The following is a 7064-nucleotide window of genomic DNA, read 5'->3' as shown; positions in this document are numbered from 1 at the left end:
TCAGGTTATAGCATAGCAGACATGAGGAAAAATGGAGAAAAATATTGATTGAGTCTCCAAATGGGGACAGTCCACCATTTCATCAGAGCGGTGGAGCTCAGCTCAGCTCGGGAGTACAATCCCTTTCTCCGCCGTGTCGCGGTTCAATCTGGAATTCAAAGTCAAAGACAATGTTCCTTTTCCACCAATTCGTCTCAACCATGGCTGAGATAACCCCCACTACGAGTCTTTACTTGTTGTTGAAGTACCAGAGACGTCAGACGCAATCTTTATGATTCATAATATCATCCGAGGCGCACAGCTTTTGCCCGTGATATTAGATATTATTATATTATATTAATATATATCATATTATTATCATCATCATTATTATTATTATATTATATGATATCATATAGAAAAAGAGCGGGAGTCCGCAAACGGCAACAATCATTTCTCCTCCATGCTGTGGTTCACTCTGACAGCTCATGTGTATGCAATGTACAGCAGCTCATTTGCATTAAAGCTACAAGGGAATAAAGGTAGGTGGGATTTTTTCCCTAAAAGCTATTTCCAGCAACAGCTTCAAAAACATGTTTTCTTGAATTCATATACTATGTTCACTTGTTGGGAAAATACCATAATATGTCTTAGAAACTTATCAAAGCTCTGAGTGGCAAATGGCCCATGGTGCAGTGGAGAGAAGTTATGTTTTTTACTTCAATCAAACCCCTTTTGAATGTGCAGACTCAACACAGGGCATCACCCATGTACAGAAATTCCAAAAGTGATGACTTTGGATAGTCAATGACCAGTTCAAGACGTATTTAAAATGGTAGAGGCTGTGATGAGACTTGATGCTTTCTACAAATGAGTGCATGCAGCTTGATTGGCATACAAGTGTGTGTGTGTCTTCCACTGTAATAACAAGTTGTCAAATTGTTCAGCCACTCTGCTGAACATACATCAGACTTTTCATTTATGTCACTAGAAGGACACCAACCAATCTGAGAAACTAACTTTAATGTAGAGCCACAAATACATTAGTTTCTTTACAAGGTAATGAAATTATGTAAAATATTGAATAGATGAAAAAAATGAAGAATGTCCCTTCTTCACTACCAGCATCAAATGAAAAAATATACAAAAATAAATAATAGTAACAATACATTTATAGAACATAGTTTTAACAATTGCCAAACTTACTCCAAAACCCAACCCATCAATGTCCCATAATAAACATAATACTGGACTGTACAAGTTAAAATAATGAAAAAAAAACATCTGCAGCTCATTCCTTCTCCTTTGGTAGCGTTAAGCTCTGTCGCTCCACATAACAGGGAACCAGACTTTCTAGTTCCAGTAATAACGTCCACTGTCAGCCAACCTTCCGTCAGAACATTTAGCTATTATATTTTCTCACATTTCAATGATCTTGTGTTGTCCGTCTGCACCATGGACTCCACTATACCTATTCTTCTCCTTTAGATTTAGTGGCCAGGCAGTTATCAAAGGTAAAGGTGCCTGCTGCCTCCTGCTGAGTGTGTATCATGACTCCACAAAGAACCTGCGATGATCTGGGGCCGTATTCACAAAGCATTTTATCTTACCGCTAGGAGTGCTCCTAACTCGCGCTAAAACATTTTACGTAGGAGTTTTTTCTTAAAAGTTATTCACAAAGCCGCTGAGACCTACTCTTACTAAGGATGAATCACTAAGAATGAACTAAGAGTGACGCGCCGTTGCTATGGATTACGTCAATTCTCGTGCACAAGTTTAGAAGCGGTCAGTTCGGTGATTGGTTGTTCAGACGAGCCCACTAAATCACCGAAAAACAAGGAAATAGCCTAGGCTAGAAATGAATTCCTATTAAGTAGTAACTTATAGGGCAGTTAGCAGAATACACGCATGATGACAATTTTGTGCAGACCACGATAATGACGTTGTAGCCTGCACGTTCAAGAGAGAGAGAAAGCAAACAATAAAAATACGTACAATTTAAAAGAAAATAAATGTTATGAACTACACAAGTGTTGACAAATTCATTGTCATGTTGATCGCCATCATCATCATCATCATCATCATCATCATCATCATCATCATCGTCTGGCTGTGGAATGTTCCTCCGCTTGCAGAGGTTGTGTAGAATGGCACATACAGTGATTACTGTGCTTGCCCTCTCTGGGGTGAGGCGTATTTCGCCGTGGAGGACATGAAACCGACGTTTCATCTGCACAATTCCTCTCTCCACAACATTTCGTGCATGTTTGTGTGCTCTAGCATATATGGAGGAAATCAGTAAACAATAATAAATATGGATTCAACAAATAAAAGGCGTCAAAGAGCCAATACGATGTGTTTTACGCATAGGACTAAGCGTAATCTGCGTAATCACTTACATGTTATACTTTAACTGTGCTCCCGGTTGTGGATTGAGGTAGGGTGTCTAGAGCCACGTCTTGCATGGATAGTCACTGTCACCCAGCAAGTGACACCCAACTGGTAGGCCTACATCTCAAAAAGCTGCCTCAGACCGCTCACCATTAAAATGCTCGAATCATGGGTAGCTGAAGCTCCAGGGGCCGTATTCACAAAGCATTTCATCTTACCGCTAGGAGTGCTCCTAACTCGCGCTAAAACATTTTACGTAGGAGTTTTTTCTTAAAAGTTATTCACAAAGCCGCTGAGACCTACTCTTACTAAGGATAAATCACAAAGAGTGAACTTAGGCCCAATCCCGTTTCTTTGCTCATTGTCTCAACCCTACATCTCAACCCTAACCCTCATTGCTCATGCTCATTGCTACCCCTCATTGCTACCCCTAACCGATCCCCTACCAAATGGGACAACCCTACCCTGTGACGTCATCATGGCCTCCCCGTGCCCCCTAGCAGATAACCAGACCCCTGGTAATGTTACAAGAGACAGACTGGCTGCCATTGTCTCGGGCAACGAGCAAGACCCATTGTAAAGATGTTTAACCTGAAATGGTATTTATATTTTGTAATTGGCATGTTTAAATTAAGTGTTAAAAAAATAATAATACTATTTGTCCCTCGTAATATACCTTTATTTTGAATGTCACTTAGCTACATGTTAAAGGTGGTATTAGGGTGCACTCACACTAGGCCATCTGGCTGTGGCCGTTGGCCGTTTTCACACCTAACCGTGCTCAAATGGCCCCATTGTTCTCTGGCCTGCACTCACACTAGGCCATCTGGCCGTGGCCGTTGGGCGTCACAGCTGTGGCCTGGCCACGGAAGGCTCTTGTACATACGTCATCATGTCGTAACACGTCATCACCAAGCGTCCGCTGCATGGACTATAATAAAGTCTGCCGCCAGTCAGAGTTTTAACAACAATGGACAACAACACAGAGAACAAGCCAACAGTTGAACCGCTTGACGCGATGTTTACCGTTTAATGGGAAAGAAGGCTCGTCGCCTTTATTATGTCCGTGGTCGTCGCATTGACTATACGTCATCCAGCTCAGGTTGCGTAGCGCGTGTTGGCTCATTAGCATCTGTACCGTAGCGGCCCGTGCCGTAGCAGCACACCTCTCCCAAGTGGCCAAATTGGCCCGGCCTGGCCAGACTGGCCACACTCACACTGGCAGATTTGAGCACGGTTAGGTGCTAAAACGGCCACGGCCACGGCCAGATGGCCTAGTGTGAGTGCACCCTTAGATAATAATCGGTTATGAACAAGAACACTTTAGAAGAAACACTTTATTTAAATAAGAAACACTGAACCACACATCTAAAAATACACACACACGCATCTAAAAATACACACACACGCACACCTAAAAATACACACACACACACACACACTCTCTCTCAGCTTTTGAGAGAATGGTGGAGAATCACATCTTCTCCACCATTCCGCCAACTTTGCCTCGCTCTCCTCATGCCTCGCCTGCCCCCTGGCACTCTCCTCTTGGAAGAGGTGCCTGGGGTGGTGGAAGAGGTGCCTGGGGTGGAGGAGCATGAGGGAGAGGTGGGGGGGCTGGTGGCAGTGGACTCAACGAAGTCCTGAAAGAAAACGAATAAGAAGGAAATAGGAATTATATGCCAGAACTGGTTGATATGGCCATATGTTATGTACAATATATAATAGCTATGTACACAATATAGTACTGCCAAAAAATACATTGATTAACCATGTAATATTACTAATATAATATAATATATTAGTATATATAATATTACTTATAGAATATTACTAATATAATATAATATATTAGTATAAAGCTTATTTTTAACATGGAGTCACTAGAACATGGAAGATCTGGATATCATACGACATGATATCCAGCCCGGTCGTATGCAGCCCGGCCGAGAACCGGGGTTGGGCGGCCCGCGAAAGTCGGCCGCGGACTTTCGCGATCTTCCGCGATCTTCCGCGAAAGTCGGCCACAGACTTTCGCGATCTTCCGAGAGTCCGCGGCCGGGCTGCAGAGTATAATTAATAAAATAATTACTAGTTAATTACAGAGAAAACACTTACATTTGTGTTTTTCCAATCCTGTCGCATCTTTTCGCCCTCCATCTTGTCTAGGATATTTCTTGATTTTCCGTTTTCTCGCAAGGTATTGTGGGAGCAAGTCAGAACTGAAGCGCATTGAGGGTGCCCATCGAAAATCTCAATTTTGAGGGGATGTTAGCCCTCCCCCTAGCCCTTAAGCTACCTTTAAACTGGTATTGGGACATGGCTCCACGGCGCGTGAACGCGCAACAGCGAGGGTTAGGGCTGAGATTTTGAAGCGAGCCAAGTAATGGGATTCAACCTAAGAGTGACGCGCCGTTGCTATGGATTACGTCAATTCTCGTGCACGAGTTTAGAAGCAGTCAGTTCGGTGATTGGTTGTTCAGACGAGCCCACTGAATCACCGAAAAACAAGGAAATAGCCTAGGCTAGAAATGAATTCCTATTAAGTAGTTATAGTGCAGTTAGCAGAATACACGCATGATGACAATTTTGTGAAGACCACGATAATGACGTTGTAGCCTGCACGTTCAAGAGAGAGAGAAAGCAAACAATAAAAATACGTAAAATTTAAAAGAAAATAAATGTTATGAACTACACAAGTGTTGACTGATTTGTGCCAAGGTGTTTACCTAAAATGTGTTTTCAAAGTGATCCCTAAATGCCGGTCCACTCGGTTCCACACGGCCAAATTCATTGTCATGTTGATCGCCATCATCATCATCATCATCATCATCGTCTGGCTGTGGAATGTTCCTCCGCTTGCAGAGGTTGTGTAGAATGGCACATACAGTAATGAATGACTGTGCTTGCCCTCTCTGGGGTGAGGCGTATTTCGCCGTGGAGGACATGAACCGACGTTTCATCTGCCCAATTCCTCTCTCCACAACATTTCGTGTATGTTTGTGTGCTCTAGCATACATGGAAGAAATCAGTAAACAATAATAAATATGGATTCAACAAATAAAAGGCGTCAAAGAGCCAATACGATGTGTTTTACACGTAGGACTAAGCGTAATATGCGTAATCACTTACATGTTTTACTTTAACTGTGCTCCCGGTTGTGGATTGAGGTAGGGTGTCTAGAGCCACGTCTTGCATGGATAGTCACTGTCTCCCAGCAAGTGACACCCAACTGGTACATCTCAAAAAGCTGCCTCAGACCGCTCTCCATTAAAATGCGCGAATCATGGGTAGCTGAAGATCCAGGCCACTTTGCAACAACATCCAGTAGGCTATGTTAAAATTTGCATCAAAAACAACCTGCGTGTTGATTGAACCTATTGATGAACACGTCCTCGTCTTTTGATGGCGCAATTATTTGTATGTGCGTCCCGTCAATAGTACCGACCACACCGGGCATACCTGCAATTGCCATGAAGTTGGCTTTGATCCTGTGTAATTGTTGAATGTCCAAAGGAAAGTTTATGGCACGGCTGACTGATGGTTGCGATATTTTTAAATCGTCGGCATTGCAAAGTTGCATTTTCCCTGTTGCTAAATCCAAACATTTTATTTCGGGACTAATCGGATTATTCCTGTTGGTCGGGGATGTTAATGCATCGCTAACTCCACAACAAGTTTAATACCCTAACATTTCGTCTCGCAGGCATTTTACGATTCTTTGTGAATAGGTCTTACTGAGTTAGGAGTCCTCTTGAGGACTTTTAAGCTCTCCTAGACTTAGGTGCTACTTTTAGGCCTTTTACTTTGTGAATTGCTCTTAGTGAAAAAATTTAGGAGTCCTAAATTTAAGAGTGACAAGCCCATTATTTTTAGGAGTTACTCCTAAATTCGCCAGTTAGGACCTACTTTTAGCCCTAAGATCCTTTGTGAATACGGCCCCTGACCTTTTCTCTAACACACATGTTCACAAAATCGTCTAAATGATTTCAAAAATTACATAATTAAATATAGTTGCAAGCAACCATGACCTACTGTATGACGGTAGGCTCGACTGCATGACTGTGGTGGTGGCCTAATGAACACAAGATGGTAAACATCTTTTGATGTAATGCCTTGTTTCACAGAATGGTTCGTCTGACTTGAACCAGCGACCCCATGGTCAAGACTCTAACGCATTACCACTACACTACATTAACATGTAGACTGTGAAGAGCAGATTAGAGTATATTTTGAGGAATAAAAGTCTTCTGTTGAGCATGTTGAGCAGGTTCGGGATGGCATTGGTACGCCTTAAAAACTGGTTTACCGGAAGTTAATATATCAAAACATCACCAACCATGTTTCTAATACTGTGTCAAAATCCACAGCCAAACCGACGATTGCGAAATTACTTATGCACCGTTTTAAGGCCTTAGCCTGCATTGTAGAGAGGCCACGGTTCAGAGATGAGAACTTCAAACAATGTTTTATTTAATTTTTTTCTGATATAGTCTTCAAATTTGGTGTTGCCACAGTTACCTTGAAAAAGTAATCCGATTACTGATTACTAGTTAGTTACTCCTTAAAATAGTAACTTGGTTACTTTACTGGTTACTTGATTTTAAAAGTAACTAAATTAGATTACAAGTTACTTTATTAGTTACATTTAGCTGCGAAAACACCCCCTGCCGCCTCAAAATAAAAAACACCCG

General features: G+C 42.0%; 1 long non-coding RNA gene across 1 annotated transcript; it reads right to left on the bottom strand.

The window, feature by feature from the left end:
- Positions 1-3689: 3689 nt before the first annotated feature.
- On the bottom strand, positions 3690-4772 carry LOC132465814 (uncharacterized). Its single transcript, XR_009527694.1, has 2 exons — positions 4489-4772; positions 3690-4013 (listed from the first exon to the last, which is right to left on the bottom strand). It is a non-coding gene; the product is annotated as an uncharacterized LOC132465814 (long non-coding RNA).
- Between the last annotated feature and the right edge of the window lie 2292 nt (positions 4773-7064).

The sequence above is a fragment of the Gadus macrocephalus genome, chromosome 1, assembly GCF_031168955.1.
Source record: "Gadus macrocephalus chromosome 1, ASM3116895v1".
Taxonomy (NCBI): Eukaryota; Metazoa; Chordata; class Actinopteri; order Gadiformes; family Gadidae; genus Gadus; species Gadus macrocephalus.
Note: the sequence above shows the minus strand (reverse complement) of the source record. Positions and strands in the feature narration are given on the sequence as shown.